Raw genomic sequence first — 10,961 nt, forward strand, 5'->3', positions numbered from 1 at the left:
GTACCTTATTAAACATACACTTAAATTTACAATTAAACGTTAGGCACCTTATTAAATATACACTTAAATTTACAATTAAACGTTAGGCATCCGTAATAGTAGCAGCTGCAGTACGGTACGGTACGACTACTGCACTATTTGTGCATATTAAGGAGTCTCGTGGCCTGTGGGAAGACACCTGCGGATTTCTCATCAGTGAAACAATATCCACAATTTAAATAAAAGACTGTGGAAGAAATTCTGCACATTTATTTGGTGACCCAAATCAAATCTCGTGCAACACACCTGTGGGTTCTGACCCACCTTTTGGGAAACACTGTAACCTATGATGCCCCCCCCCCCCTCCCCCTCCTGAATGAAAAGTATGCTGCGTATCAGGTTTGGTTGACACAGCAACTAAGGCACATCAGCACATCAGTGTAAGCAGGGGTGTAGTGGAGGGTAAACGCAAGTAAACGCAGTTTATCCACCTCTTTGAAATGATGCAGATAGTTTACTCACCTATTTTCAAATCACCTATATAAAACAATGAAGGGACACAAGGTGGGTAAACTACTCACCTTGGATAGCTTACCCACCTCTGTATTTACCACTACACCCCTGAGTGTAAGTACTGTAAATTATTTCAATTCATCTTCTGTCAAGTAGCTAGCTGAGCTTGTCTAAACTTTTCATCACTCATTGTATTGAACTATGCTGGCTGGCAAACACTGAGCTGGCACTCCATAGCAGGTTAAAAACCAGTGCAAGTTCAGTTCAGGTCAACTTTATTATGATCCAAGAGCACAATTTGTTTGACCCAAAGCGGCACAGCAATAAACAGCACAAAGAACAACACAAAAACAATACAAAAGTTAAAATAATGCAGTGCGTTGTAGTCTAGGGGAAAGTACAGTGCATTACAGTAAAGCATTACTACAGCAAAGTGTGAGCGTGTATCTATTTAGCAACAAAGGAGTGTTTCCCTCTGTGTTAATCCTCAGTGTCTTCAGGAACCTGAGGGAGAGTCTAGAACTCTGAATGTATGGGGTTGTCACATCAAGAAGGATGGCATAGGCTTTCTGCAGGGCTTTCAGTCTAGAACTCTGAATGTATAGGGTGGGCATTGGTCAACATCAGTGTTGGGGGTAACTCATTACAAAAGTAACATATTACATGTAATATATTACTTTTAGCAGTAACTCAGTAATATAAATTATTACTTATAGGATTTCAGTAATATTATACCAGTTACTTTGTCAAGTAACTCAAGTTACAAATTGAGTTACATTTGATTAAATGAAAGCACAAATTTAAAAAAGATATAATCATTTTCTAATCAAACTGTGTGTTTTTATGCAAATAACCACTATAGATGACAATAACAAAGAAAAAGAATAACATTTAGAATTTTGGATTGTTTACACGGATTTCAAGGCTGTTGAAATTATTTTTCGGGATGGTTCCGGGGCGGCAATGTAATTCTGCTGCCTGCTGTTGTTTCGGTAAAAGTAATGCAAACGTAGTGTAATAAGTAACGAGTTACTCTACACAGAAAGTATTATTGTAAAGTAACGTATTACTTTCAAATGAAAGTAACTAGTAATATGTAGTATATTACATTTTGAAAGTAACTTGCCAACACTGGTCAACATCAAGCTTTCTGCAGGGCTTTCAAGATTTTATTGTCACTCCAGTTACACTCTTGTGAAATTCTCAGGCCAGGAGGCTCCACAGGACATGAATATAGCAAAAGCAACACGCAATGAGTACAGTGGTAGACGGATCAATAAGCGTCTTTTACCGCAACGCGGCGTTAATTCTGTTTGCCATTAGTATGTGGTATCAAAGTGGGACACTAGGGGGCGGCAGTGCACAACTACCTACAGTACAGTATATGCAGCAAGCAGGGAGGCTCTCGCTCTCAGCCTACGAAATCAATCGTGTTTTGTCTCCCCTTGATGATTAAAGTCCCTGGAAACCAAATCCACAAACTAACTATTAAATTAACTATTAAATGTAGGGTCTTATGTGAGTAATTGTGTGCCTCTGAAAAGAGAGAGAATTACTTTCAACCCTAACCCCGAAAATCGACACTTTTCTACAAGGTCTGGATTTCCATTTCCTCATTGAAGAGAGCGGAGCGCACGGTGCTAAAATGAATGATCTTATCACGTCATAATTATTATTATTATTATTCCTTTGTGTGACATTTGTGCATTCCTGCTGAATATTCTACATGCAGAATAAAATCACTTGCGATGGGGGGTGGAATGTTTCATGTACTCTGCCAACAGTATCCTTTGTACATGTATCCTTTGTACATGTATCCTTTATAAATAAAATAAATAACTCCCATAGCCTACACCTTAATCAAGAGGTGAGAGTAGCTACTTTATTTATTTGTCATCTGGTTCTCGGCCACGCTGGCCGCCCGTCATGTCGCTCAGCAGGCACAGCGTGCGCAGAGCCTGCGGTTCTCGTAGGGGAGCTGTGTGTGTGTGTGTGTGTGTGTGTGTGTGTGTGTGTGTGTGTGTGTGTGTGTGTGTGTGTGTGTGTGTGTGTGTGTGTGTGTGTATGTGTGCGCGCGCGCGCGCCGTGCCCATTGTCTGAAAACATATTTTTATCAAACAATATAGGCCTACTCTGTTCAATGCAGTGAAGTCCCGACGCAAATAAATGCTAAACGAAAACGGGCAGAACCGAGCAGCCAGCCACTTTATTAAAAATTTTTTTTACAAGTGATTCTTCATTTATTAGTTTTCAAGTTATTTAATTTCACGTTCTAGAGACATTCTAGGCATGCCAGACAGTGCATGTATTTACTTGGTGCCCAATAATGCTGCTATAGGCTATTTGTTTAATTTATTGTTGCTTGCTGAGTTTGCACTTTGCAGTTAGGCCAAAGGCCTTTAATAGGCTACATTCAGCAGTCAGACACCTCAGGCTATCATTGAAAATGTTTTTAATTAGGCTACATGAATAAACAAACGTCTTCAGTCAGGGTTCCATAAGTCTCTACTCTTCCTTCATGTTCACTTGTCCGACTATCCCAGAAACTGAGAAAATGTAAACATAAAAATATGCTTCTAAAATATAGAAGGCTAAATAAAATAAGTAACCGACCAGCATATTTATTGTTGTTTTTAACTGAGCAGCCTACTAGCCTGCAGTTTATGTCGCGCCTGACTCCGTGACATGACATGTTTGTGAATGCGCATTCGCAGCAGTGCCAGGCCGGCAGCCAAACAGCACCGCAACGACTTCATAAAATTTAATCAACCCCCCCCCTCCTAATAATAGCCATATAAGACAAATAAAAATGTTACTATAATAAACAGAAATAAAAGAAACAAGCTTGTTTCCGTACAACATCGGGACTGCCCCCGTTCCTTTATTTACATTTCAATAGGTTGGCCACATGAGACAATAGACAGGTATGGGTCTAATAGGGGTGAAACATTCCACCCTCCATCCCCCTCCCCCAATTCCAGTCTCCAGTGTCCCTGCAGAAGTCACAAGGCTGATGCAGATCGCAAGTTGTGGAAAGGGTTTGGAGGCCTTCAACTTTGCACATGCAGCGGAGCAGTTCAATGCAGTGAAGTCCCGACGCAAATAAATGCTAAACGAAAACGGGCAGAACCAAGCAGCCAGCCACTTTATTAAAAAATTTTTTTACAAGTGATTCTTCATTTATTAGTTTTCAACTCCGACATGACGGTCCCTATTCTCCCACAGGCCTTCGGCGCTAAAACGGGCCTTAAACGCAAAAAAACGTGCCTTGCGCCTGTTTCGGGAAAATAGCAATAGGCTTTAGGCTGCCAAATGCGCTTTAGGCCGAATGGGCGTGGCGGAGTCCCTGAATGCGCCGAAGTGGGCGTGGCGGCGCTAAATACCGGCGTACTACTATCTTCCAGCCATCTTCCGACCTGGCCGACTTTTAGCGCTTTGCGCTTTTGAAAAGCTGGCCTAAAGCAGGATTCTGTGCACCGGGGACAGGAAAGTGAATGGAGAATACAATATATAGAAAAAAATACTTTAGAATACAATAGAATATAAGATTGCAACCCTTCTCAGGCTTTTTGGGTGAAGCTGTAATGCAGTTTCATAAATTTAGTTTAGGCTATCATAATAATCCCCATTTATGTGTAATATAGCTCTACGTTTTATTACCCCCCCCCCCCGAAATTAGCTAGGCTACTAATATTACTAATATTCCTAATTAATATGTATTATTATTTCATTCAGATAATTGACATTATAGGCATGTATATCGTTTAATGTGAGAGAAAGGGAGAGAGAAAGAAAAGAGAGAAAGAGATAAACTGGATAAACTGTTGTGTAGCGCTTCTTCAAACCCCACTCTTCATTACAGCTATTCATTACAGAATTGTCTGTTGTATTTATTTTTTCTGTGTGCAAAGCATAGAAAGTTATAATTATTTCCAAATGTTTCCCCCGTCTGTGGCAGCGGAGCTGTCCGAGGTGCTGAACAAGCGCAGCGCATAGACGGCCACCTGGGGCGGCTCACTCAGGCGGTCCAGGACTGGGCGCGGGGCGTCGGCGGGGTAATTCTCCTCCCCAAACAGTGCGCGATGGTACATTTGAACCTGAATGGATAGATGAATAAACAACTTAAGTAAAGAGTTGTTTTGTAGCTATTCAAAATGAATGGTGGACAGATATATCACCTGATTCGCCAGCACCATCTTCTCCTCAGCTGTGAATTTAGTGGATCGGTTTTGGTCTGCCATATTGATCACACTGCGCCAGCTGCTGCCAATCTGGCTTTTAAAGCCCCTCTGATTTATTACTGAAGATTTTATTGAGAATGAACATATTTGTCAGAGCCTGTGGGCAGGGGGTGGGGGGGACGCATATATAGGCCAAATAAAATACTATTACTCAATAATAAAATCCTGTAAATTAAATAGAATTAAGTTATCAGATCCAGTAAAAGTGATAGGTGTCATTCAGAGGATGTTGCATCGTGCAGTGGGGGAGGAGAGATAAAACGATATCATTCTGGCCAAACTTTCATCTAATCTCATGATATCCAGCCATAGGCAATATATTTTTCTATCAGATGCATTTAGAAATTATTTTCACTTTGGTCTTGCTATAGTGTAGCGTATTTACATGCTTGCAGTATTTTAACTGCAGTTAGAGTGGTTTGAGAAGCATAATAATATGGAATAATAGCCTATATATGGAGATAGACAGACCGGATGAAGGGAGGGGGGGGCGGCGGAGCCCTTGGCTTTGTCTGGTTTTACCGGATTTGTCCAGGAATTGGAGCTTAAAAGGCAAGCGTGTGTCTCTTCCCTGCAATTCTCCAATGAGCGGACAATGCATAATTTTACGCTTAAAAGGCGTGGTTATAATGGTTGAGGCTGAGTTTAGCGCCGATACCAAGATATCAAGTGCGCCTTTCCACGCCCACTGCTTTGCGCTGCGGCTGGCGTTCGGCCTAGAAACTGCGCGGCTGCAACGATAGAGCCCGACATGTTTGTGAATGCGCATTCGCAGCAGTGCCAGGCCGGGCAGCCAAACAGCACCGCAACGACTTCATAAAATTTAATCAACCCCCCCCTCCTAATAATAGCCATATAAGACAAATAAAAATGTTACTATAATAAACAGAAATAAAAGAAACAAGCTTGTTTCCGTACAACACTTTATTTGCAAAAACACAACCCAGTGGGACATTGGGAAAACCTTCATCATTTCACACACAAAAATTAAAATAAATTAGCCTGGTAAAATTAGAAAACAGAAACTGAGAAAATGTCAACATAAAAATTGTCTTCTAAACACACAGCAGCAGCACCCCCCCCCCCCCCCCAAAAAAAAAAAAGCTAGAACAGAATAAAGTATTTTAGTAGCTAACACACTGCACTCCCGCATTCCATTAAAGCAATAGCCTATAATAGCGTATAGTTTCATTTGAAACACACAGACAACGAACCAGCTCAAATTTAAGGTTATTTATTTATTTATTTATTTATCTATTTATTTGTCTATTTATGTGTTCTTGTTTTTAACTGTTGTGTTTAGCTGTGTGAAAACCTGTGTGAATCAAAGTCCATTGTCTCACATTTGTGTGTGGACTGCTACCTACTGTAATCACTGTACTAATTGTTGGGATGGGGGTGGAATGTTTCATGGAGATAAACCTGTTTCACAGACAAAGCCTGTGATACTGTAAACCTGGGGGGGAAGTGCGGGTTGGTTTTTCAACAGTGCAAGAGGCCTTGTAGCGGTTGTACAAATATTGGCTTGACACACAGCAGTCTCAATGCAAACAAGTTTATTATAAGAAAATGCACGTAAAATACAGTCAAAATATGGCAAAATATAAAAGTCAAAAAAAGGCCTATTAACAAGAAAATGTTAATTCTCCATCTGTCCGTTCTCAATCCGTTTATCTTGTCCGTTTATCTTCCTGTTGCTTCCCCGCCGAGTTCAACCACCAAGGGCAGAACTGTGTCTGTGAACTGTGAAGTTTTATTTCATCACTAAATTAATTTCTGATGACTTTTGATGCCTACAAGCAGGGTAGTAGGTTTCAATAAGTGCTACTTTACGAAAAATGGCCGGTGTGAAAGAGCCTTAGATTAACCAGAGTAGGCCTATATTGTTTGATAAAAATATGTTTTCAGACAATGGGCACGGCGCGCACGCACACACACACACACACACACACACAAAGGACACAGACTAGAGAATGTACATTTTTATAATAATAGTAGGCTACCTTTCACCATGCCTTCACTATTTTATATATATTGTATGTATCATGTCCATTTCTTCATTGAAGAGAGCGGAGCGCGCGGTGCACACAGGGCCTCTCAGGGCCTCTCCGTTTCTCACTCAGACAGAAACTGAGAAAATGTCAACATAAAAATTGTCTTCTAAACACACAGCAGCAGCACCCCCCCCCCCCCCCCAAAAAAAAAAAGCTAGAACAGAATAAAGTATTTTAGTAGCTAACACACTGCACTCCCGCATCCCATTAAAGCAATAGCCTATAATAGCGTATAGTTTCATTTGAAACACACAGACAACGAACCAGCTCAAATTTAAGGTTATTTATTTATTTATTTATTTATCTATTTATTTGTCTATTTATGTGTTCTTGTTTTTAACTGTTGTGTTTAGCTGTGTGAAAACCTGTGTGAATCAAAGTCCATTGTCTCACATTTGTGTGTGGACTGCTACCTACTGTAATCACTGTACTAATTGTTGGGATGGGGGTGGAATGTTTCATGGAGATAAACCTGTTTCACAGACAAAGCCTGTGATACTGTAAACCTGGGGGGGAAGTGCGGGTTGGTTTTTCAACAGTGCAAGAGGCCTTGTAGCGGTTGTACAAATATTGGCTTGACACACAGCAGTCTCAATGCAAACACGTTTATTATAAGAAAATGCACGTAAAATACAGTCAAAATATGGCAAAATATAAAAGTGAAAAAAAGGCCTATTAACAAGAAAATGTTAATTCTCCATCTGTCCGTTCTCAATCCGTTTATCTTGTCCGTTTATCTTCCTGTTGCTTCCCCGCCGAGTTCAACCACCAAGGGCAGAACTGTGTCGAGGTGGTCGATGTAACGGTTGCAGTTTTCTCTGGTGAGTTTTGTGGCCCAAAACTCGGTGATAGCCTGCATGAGGGCGTCTTTGGTCTTAGGCTTAGACTTTCGCCGAATGTAGACTTTCATTTCATGCCACACCAATTCAATGGGGTTTAAATCGGGCGACCTATGATATCAATGACAGTCAACAAATTAATAACAATAATAACAATAATAACAACAATAACTATAATAACAATAACAATAATAATAACATTAAGAAATACTCACTCTGCTGGTGTCTTCACCCAGTTCAGACCCTGCTCAGCAATACACAGGCGAGCCGCGGTGTGCTTAGGGTCATTATCTGTTGGGAAGTCACCAAAATACTTTAGTATAGGCTACTATAGATTCAATAACTAATTTATTGATATATCTACAGGTATACATGTACATGTAGTGTTTTTACCTTGAAAGAAGCGATGTCCCAAAGGAAAATAACTTTTGACATAGGGTCCAGCCACTTTTCGAACAATCTCTTCTTCATAGTAGATCCGATCCATAATCCCTACACAGTTAATTTACAACATTAGATGTGATCATGCAACATGTGACATGCATGACATTGTCATGACATTATTTGCAGGCACCTACCTTCAAAAATCAGCAGTGGCCCAGGTCCTTGACGACTGATGCAACCCCAAACATGCAGTTTCAACGGATGTTTCGGGGCAGGCTTGGGGATCAAAAGACCTGGCTTATTGTAGCATCTCTTGGCGTATGATTCCATAGCCACCGTGCTTTCATCTGTAAAGATGACGTCATCAAACTTTTCCCCAGAGTCGATCCAGGCTTGGGCTTGTTGCACGCGCAGAATTTTGTTCGCGTCTCGTATCATTGGGACAATCCTGAAACAGGAAGACATTAATAATAATATTATTTTGATAATAATAGTACCTTAATAATAATAATTTCTTAATAGCCTATGCTAATATGCTTACCGAACATCGCCATGTTTCCATTTCAATGTCTTCATAGCCTTCTTTATCGATGTGGTACCAATACGCACATTGTGAGTATTCTCAAGTTCACTTCGGATCTCCGTCGGATTACGCTCTCCTTTGTGGTCGACCAGGATTTTGTCGATGGCATCATGAACTGAGCTGAAATGAAAGAAAAGTCATTTAACGGTTTACAATACATCAATGAAACGTGTGGTCATTTTCTGTCTTTAGGATATTTGCAATTTCAGTGGGCTACAATCAAAAGCAAACCTTTTCATTTTGTAGGGTGTGCGGCTCTGTTTAAAAGCTGGCGGTTTCCTGCAGTGACGTCTGATGGTGTCGAGTGTGGCACGGACACCAGCATATTGCAGATAGCTCTGTATTTCTCGTGTGCTACAGCCCTTACGCCACATCTCTCCGATCGATTCACTGGTGTGTTGCTTCAGTTTCCCCATGTTGTGAGAGTCAGAACACTATCCTACATGTATAATAAATGATAAACATTCTTTGCGGACCTAATTGAGGTGAGAGGCACCCGGTTAACCACGCCCCCGGTTAACCACGCCTCCTTGTAGGGGCATAAATAGCCGAGCCAATGCCGGGTCACAAAGCCGGGCCAATGCCATTGATGATGGAGACGACAGATTTCTACAGACAACGCCGAGCCGTGCTTCGCCCATCGCACAATCCTACCCCCCCTCAGAAAATGAAGAAGAAGCGTGCAGCTCGAGGCTTGGAAAACAGACCGCCAGCCGCTCCTTCAGCCAAGCGACCACCGCCCGCTCCTTCAGCCAAGCGACCACCGCCCGCTCCTCCAGCCAAGCGAGCGCCACCTTCGAAAAAGCGCATGGTGCCGAAAAAAGCGGTATGTTATATAACCTATATAGATGTTTTTCACGGAATGGTCAGTCCTGCACTTTAATGTTTTTGTTTCTTATCTTAAATCTTAAAATTAATTTCGTGGCTTTTCTGTTTCCATTCCATAGGGTGCCTCTCTCATGGTGGTCTCAAGCCATCTCATGCCGCCACCGCCACCGGCAGCAGCAGCAGCAGCAGCAGCAGCACCGGCAGCAGGATGTGACGGTGACGCGTCGACACTGAGTCGGAGAACAGAGGAGCTCAGGGCCGCTAGAGTTAAGGCCACAGCACAGATGGCTCAAGCGACTGCCAGTCATGATGCAGAGATGGCGACCATGCGCGAAGCCATGCGGAAGCAGGTCAATGATCTGATAGAGCAGAGAAGGCAAGACCAGCTGAAGGCGGAAGGGGAGACCAGTGCGCGGATGTCCAGGCACGCTTCAGAACTGACAAGCTTGAGAGAGGACATGCGACAAGACACGCGAAATCAGCTCGATGAGATGAGGAGAAGCTTCGAAGGACAGGTCCGACTTCTGCGCGAGGAGAACGCGTCACTTCGGTCGGGGGACCGACAGAGCCCAGACACACCTGCTCAACCCCCCGCCAGGGCAGCATCTCCACCAGCTCCAACCCCCGCCACGGCAGCATCTACACCAGCTCCAGCCCCCGCCACGGCCGCCAGGGCAGCATCAGTAAGCCAGTCGCTGTTGGGCCTTCACAAACAACATGCAGAGCTGCGAGCCGTCCCTGTGTTGACGCCACGGCACAAGGAATTTCTCCGCACGAAAAGCCAAGGACGCGTGGACAGATATGGGGCTTTGCTGTTCCGTTTGGTAATCACAGAGGAACAATATCGGGCCTGGGGTTTGACGACCAATTGGGACGGCTGCAGAGGAAAATGGGCGCTGCCGGAGAACCTGCGACGCTTCATTATAGACACCACGGCTGAGCAGTATCCCACCATGACCCTTGCCGACGAGAAATGTGTGATCAACCGCATTAATGAACTGCTTCGCACTCCACGGCAATTCAGCTCCTTTTATTTGTTCCCCCTCTAGACAGTATCGCAGCACAGATGGCTCAAGCGACTGCCAGTCACTGAGAACTGATTTTTTTTGTTAATATAGGCCATATTTTTTTCCACTTTTAGCCTACTTTTTTTAGGCCATATTGTTTTTTTGACGTGTTATTCCAATTTATTCACATTGCAATTTGAAAATGGAAATTTCAACACTTTCTGACAATAAACGTGTTTGCATTGTGACTGTGTGTGTGTGTGTGCATCTTGTAGTATATATATAATATCTTGCCGTATTGTGTCATTCTCCCGCCACACATACAGTATCAAGGAACAAAGAGTCTGTCGCCGGCCGCTCAGGGCCTCTCAGCTCCATTTCTCACTCACACAGAAACGGAGAAAATGTCAATATAAAAATAGCCAAACACTATACAGAATAAAGTATTTTAGTAGCTATTCAATAAAGTCAATAAAGGTATTAATAATGGGATAAATATACAGTAACACAATAATACTGTATATTGCATGAGA

The sequence above is a fragment of the Poromitra crassiceps genome (genome assembly GCF_964638095.1).
Source record: "Poromitra crassiceps genome assembly, chromosome: 6".
Taxonomy (NCBI): Eukaryota; Metazoa; Chordata; class Actinopteri; order Beryciformes; family Melamphaidae; genus Poromitra; species Poromitra crassiceps.